Genomic DNA, 6,783 nt, shown 5'->3' with positions numbered 1-6,783 from the left:
GAAGATATTAATGTTGTAGGAAATAAAGAATCATCATGTGCGGAATATCAAAACCTACAACATGGAGGAAAGTCAAGGGATGGTAACATTTATATTCTTAAGTGCAATTATCTTAATTTGTCATGCGTCTTGAGTAGTCACATAGAAATAGAAAGCACTTAAGGATGTTTTAAAATTATGTCATCATTCTTTGAAGAAATTCCTCTCATATGGTAGATTGTGTATTTATCAAACCCTATATTATGACAATCTACATGTTTTTAAATTGTTGCAAGTTCACATGGCATGTCCTTACTTTAATTATTCTATTATTGCCATGTTCTAGATATAGAGAGATATTTTATGTTCTTAAAAGAATAAGGTGTCATGTAAGAAATTCAAATACTTAGGACACTTATAAAAGGAAAAATTCTCTCTATAGCTAGAAAAGTGAGACTAATGTTTTTATCTAAGTAATTTAAGTAGTCTCACTTGTAGAGATAAATTTCTCTATGGAAATGCGTATCTCATCATGTCTAGGAAATTCTATCCAATAATTCATGTTGTATGTTTTATTGCTTAAATTGGATATGATTTTTCTACATTTATCGCACTCCATGTTATGAATTAGATTTATTCCCTTAAGTCTCAAGAATTTAACCATGCTTGTTTTATGAGTTAAAACTAGGCATACTTCATGGAATAATCTAGTTCATATTATAAAGTTTCCATGCCAATAGTAATTCATTTTTCATTCTTTATCAAAATGATTACCAAATGGAAACTAGTGCTTGTGTTGCTAACGTATCTCTTGAGCTTACTTATAAATATTCATAGAAGGGAAAGTACACAAGCCTCATGGGTTGATCTTCACCCAAAAGAAGAAAGGTAAAAGCAAAGGTATGGGAACTCATCCTCTTAATTAAGTTTAGTTCCCATCTCAATGGGTATTTAATCTAAATTATCACATTTTACCCTTGTGAGGAATAGATTCGCTATTGGACCGAAATTAACTAAGTGTGCATTCAAATATCATTTTCTTAATGCTCATGTCCATTAGAATCTATTTAATGCCTTTGCGATATTTATATGTATGTTATCATATTGATTTGCTTCCAAGTGATGATTAACTAACTTCAATATGATAAAGTAAAATCTCCAATGATTATGCTTAAAAGGTGCTCACTCATTTTTTCTCAAATGAAATGCACTAATGTTAAGGATTTTACTTCATGTCTGTGTGACTTGTGGATGATGAATTTTGTATGCTAATTATCTAAAGTAATCATCCTTCACCATATACTCCCTTGCGCTATTAACATGTCTCTTGAGTATCTTTCAATAAGTTTGGAAGGAAAAAAGGGAGGACACTCAAATGAAAAAGGAAGAACATCAAGGACAACAACATCTACCTGGACAATAAGGTCTTCACAATAATCCATGATGTGGTTGTAAGCATTCTAAATTCTTTTTCATTATGAGATTACAAGGCTTAAGTTGTTTATTGCTGAATTTATGAGCCCTGATCAGAATGTATAATGCTTCTCCCTTTATGTCCTTAAAAGTGAATGCATCGAAATCAATTCTTTCAATTACTTGATGCATATCTTTAGGGGGAGTCCATTATTATTTTTGATTATGTTGAGACTATTGCTTTATCTTAGTAATTTCATATAGTCTCTTGCATGAGAATAATGTTTCTCATATAGTGTGCTACTTCACATCAATCAAACTTGTTAAAGTAATATCGCTTTTGTCAAGGTTTGTTGCTTTCATTTCTAAAAGTAGCATGCTTATTGGATTCTCCCATTTTTAAGCTTGATTGAAAATTTAATGCCTTTGTTGTTTTCTTGATCACATATTGGTTGATCATTGAACAACTTCGATTATCACTTATGTTTCTTAGTGCCTCATGTAATTTCAATTTGATCTCAATTGGTAATTTTAATTGACATCTATCTTGATATGCACTAAGGAATTAAGGAGAATTCATGATTCATTTATGCAACTTGTGATCCATTTGATATATGCTAACAATAACTTGAAAAAGATCACTAGTTGTAGAACTCTCTCTTGTGCAAAGTATTTCCATATATTGTCATTGAGTATAGGTCTTAAGCAACTAAGACTAAGGACAAAGCACAATGAAGAGAGCGTCTCTATGAGAAGGTACAAAAGGGTAAAATCACTTCCTCTCATTTAAACTTGTTCCTAAATCTTCCTCTTATAAGCATTCTTTGCATATCTTATATATAAGGAAGAGAAAGCATGTCCTTTGCATTTATCCCTGCTTCATACCTAGTTTAACCTCTTAAAATTTCACTCATACATTATTGCATCTTTGCTAAAACTAGATGAAGTGATTCTATTGTCAAAGAGCTTAAAGCTTAACCTTGTAACGAGGATAAGCTACCTTTGTTCCAAAGGTGGATGGTCCTTAAGTCTCTTTGAAATCCTTAAAGGAAAATGCTTAAAATGTTTGCAACATGCTTTCATAAGTGCAATAAACTGTCTTGAGCATCACTCATATACTATGACACAATGCACTTCACTTTCTCTATATAGACTTGTTCTCATTAACCTAATTATGTGCACTTGGCATTTAAGGCCAAAATATGTATTCCTCTCAAGGCACATATTTAGGGGGAGAAATCTATATTATATAGAACTATGATCATGCTTAATTGACATATCTCTTGATCATATCTCTTTCATTTTGGTACAAATGCATATATCCTATTATTCCCGTACCATGACTACGACTAATATGTTTCCAAGTATATTACTATGCTAAGTCGTAGATTGAAAGGGAAATGGAGTCTTCGGCGAAAACAAAGGCTTCCACTCCGTATATCATACTTCGCCATCACTCCAAACAACTCTCTATTCTTTGGGGGAGAAATGAGCATCAAAGAAAAGGACTTCGTCTCTGGAAGAGAGTAAGAGCCCAAAGCTAAAAGACCGGACTTCGCCTTTGGTATAATCTTAACTCATTTACTTATGCCCAAAGGGGAAGATAACACTTCAACACTTCGAGGGCTCTAATGATTCTGTTTTTGGCGATTCATGCCAAAAAGGGGGAGAAATGAGCCCAAAGCAAAAGGACCGCACCACCACCAATTTCAAAAACTTAGTGCTTTCCAAAAGTATTTATCAATTGGTATCCTATTGTATTCAAAAGGGGGAGAAAGTAGTATTTCAAATGGTATATCAAAACCCTCTTGAACACTAAGAGGTGGATCTCTTTTAGGGGGAGTTTTGTTAAGTCAAAAGAAAAGCATTTGAAACAGGGGGAGAAAATTTAAAATCTTGAAAATGCTTTACAAACTCTTATTCATTTACCTTTGACTATTTGCAAAAGATCTTTGAAATAGATTTACAAAAAGAATTTGCAAAAACAAAACATATGGTGCAAGCGTGGTCCAAAATACTAAATAAAATAAAGAAAGAAAGCATCCATGCATATTTTTTGAAATGAATATTGGTTTAATTCCAAGTAATCTTTGCACCTATTCTATGCAAACTAGTTCAATTATTCTCTTATATATTTGCTTTGGTTTGTGTTGGCATCAATCACCAAAAAGGGGGAGATTGAAAGGGAAATAGGCTTTAAACCTTTTCCTAAATGATTTTGGTGATTGAATGTCCAACACAAAAAAAATTGGACTAATTAGTTTGCTCTAGATTATATGTTCTACAGGTGCCAAAGATTCAACATAAAACCAATAAAAAGAACAAGACAAAAGTCAAAAGAAAGGAGCAAAGGGGCAACCGAAGGCACCCCTGATCTGGCGCACCGGACTGTCCGGTGTGCCACCGGACAGTGAACAGTACCTGTCCGGTGCACCAGGGAACTCAGACTCAAACTCGCCACCTTCGGGAAAGTCTGGGGCCGGCGCGCTATAATTCACCGGACTGTCCGGTGTACACCGGACAGTGTCCGGTGCTTCAACGGAACACGGCCTCAGGAACTCGGCAGCCTCGGGATTTCACGAAGACTGCTCCGCTAAAATTCACCGGACTGTCCGGTGTGCACCGGACTGTCCGGTGTGCCAGCGGAGCAACCGTCATCTTCGCGCCAACGGTCGACTCTGACGGTATACAGTACAGAACAGTACACGCGGCAGAAGTCAGAGCAGAGGATCAGAGAGGCACCGGACTGTCCGGTGCCACATGAGGACAAAAGCCTCCAACGGTCGACCAGCTCCAACCCCAACGGATAGGATGACGTGGTAGGGGCACCGGACATGTCCGGTGTGCACCGGACTGTCCGGTGCGCCCATCGACCAGCAGCTTCTCCAACGGCTACAATATTGGATGGTGGCTATAAATACCACTCCATCCGGCCACTTCAAAGGGTGGGAGTCCAAGCAACATTCCAAGTCATCTAGTTGACATACTCAAGCCCTCCCAACCACCTATATTCATTGATCCATCCTATACACAAGATTTAGTCCACTACAACCAACACAAGTGCCACAAAAGAGAGAGCAAGCAATTGAGAGCTACTCAATCGAGTTTAGCCCTAGCGCCTTGTGAGATTCATTGAGAGATAGTGTGTGCTACATCTTTGTGTTCATTTGCGCGTGGAGTTTTTGACTCCCATTCGAACTTCCTCCAAAGTGTTGGAGACTTGTAAAAGCTAGCAAGAGACACCAAAGATTGTGGTGGTCCTTGTGGGATCGAGAGTGATCCTTGAGAAGAAGAAGAGCTCGCCGATCCTTGTGTGATCGGGAGAGAGGGAAAGGGTTGAAAAAGACCCGTCCTTAAGTGGACTCCTCAACGGGGACTAGGCCTTCGAGGGCCGAACCTCGGTAAAACAAATCACCCGTGTTCATTGTGCTTTTACTTGTGATTTGTTTGCTTTCCCTTACTCTAAGTTCTCTTGCACTATTCTTTGCTCATATCATTTGGTGTTGCTTCAAGTTAAAATCTCATTTAAGTGAAGCAACACTCCGCAAGAAAAGAACTTGAGTTAGTGCTCTTTTTCATCTAAGCTTTCTTGCTTTGTTATCATAGAATTATTAGTTATATTGATTTATCACTTCCGCATTATTTGAAAGCTATACTCTTTACTAGCAAGAACTTAGTTTTTATACTCCGATAATTGTTCATCTTGTTCTAACCACTAATCAAAGGATCTAGTTGGGGGATAAAGTTTTAATTTTCAGGTTTCGCCTATCCACCCCCCCCCTCTAGGCGACTTTCAATTCTTGCTAAAGCCTCTCCTTGATTCCCAAATCCAACATATCCTTGAGAGTCTTTTCTTTAGTCGGGTAAGTCTTGCTGAGTAATTCCATACTCAGGGTTTTATTCCCTGTTGTTTTTCAGGTTTTAGTTTTGTGCTACTGATGATGGTGTTAAGTACCGGTGGGCTCGGCCTTCTTATAAGTCTAAGTAACCCTTCTATACTTCTTATTGAGGATGATCCCTTAAGCTAGCATATATTTCAAACTTATACTTTTGTAATCACTCCGATAAACTAATGTAAAATTTTTGTAACCTGTAAAATTTGGTAGTAAGATTTCCGCTACAACAATATTGGTGTGTGTGATTTGTGTTACTTAATCCCGCAGTTCTGGTTGTAAGTGGTTTATCCAATGTCCTTGGGCAATCGGACGGATCCTGTTAAGTTATTTGGTGCACATGCATAGCTGTCTGAGGTCTTTGAGACAAGGACAGGTGCATGTGGGCCCAATAACTTGGGAGGTTCTGCCACAAGAATCGTCGGATGTAGTCCCGGAGAGACTCTCCCGGCTGCTGGCGGCAGCTTCGGAGATCCCAGGAGTTCCCAGGGCGCACGTACGTGCCCTGGAAGTTGCCGGCGAAGGCTTGGACTAGGTCGTCCCAGTTGGAGATCTGCCCCGGAGGCAGAGCTCCAGCCAGGCTCGAGCAGTGTCGGAGAGGAACAGGGGGAGGTTGCGGATGATGAGGTTGTCATCGTCCGTTCCACCCAGCTGGCAGGTCGGTCGGTAGTCCGCGAGCCACAGTTCCGGCCTCGTCTCTCCCGAGTACTTTGTGATGGTAGTCGGGGTTCGGAATCGGGTCGAGAACGGCGCCCGTCGTATGGCCCGGCTGAAAGCCTACAGACCGGGTGGTTCGGGCGAGGGGCTCCGATCCTCCCCGCTGTCGTAACGTCCCCCATGCCTGGGGTGGTAGCCTCGGTGCACCCTCTCGTCGAGGTGGGCTCGACGGTTGCGGTGGTGGTGCTCGTTGCCGAGGCGACCCGGGGCCACAGGCGCCGTGTTGCGCGTGCGCCCGGTGTGGACCGAGGCTTCCCGCATAAATCGGGAAGTCGCGGCGCGATGCTCCGAGGGGTACCCCTGCCTTCGGGAGGCAGAGCTTTCGGCCCGTCGGACCGCGGCATCCTCCAGGAGATTCTTGAGCTCTCCCTGGATACACCGCCCTTCGGTGGTCGATGGTTCCGGCATCGCGCGGAGTAGTATTGCTGCTGCAGCCAGGTTCTGGCCGACCCCACTGGAAAGCCGGTGGCGGCCTTGCCCTGACGTCGTCGGCAATGCGGTGCTGGATGCCCTAGGGTAGATGACGCGCTTCTCCGGCCGGAGCTTGGTCTGCCCATTCCTGCCCGATGTTCCGCCGGAACTGCTCAAGTGTTCCTGCTCCCTCGTCGAGCCTGGCCTACATCTCGCGGATTTGCTCGAGCTGTGCGTCCTGACCCCCCGCAGGGACTGGGACCACGACTAGCTCCCAAAGGATGTCAACGCGAGGCGCAGACCTAGGGGGATCGCCGTTTTCCGGCATACCAAGATGGTTGCCTTCGCCGGGACCCCCTAGATCGACGTG

Source organism: Zea mays, chromosome 1, assembly GCF_902167145.1.
Source record: "Zea mays cultivar B73 chromosome 1, Zm-B73-REFERENCE-NAM-5.0, whole genome shotgun sequence".
Classification (NCBI taxonomy): domain Eukaryota; kingdom Viridiplantae; phylum Streptophyta; class Magnoliopsida; order Poales; family Poaceae; genus Zea; species Zea mays.
This window is presented reverse-complemented; position numbering follows the sequence as displayed.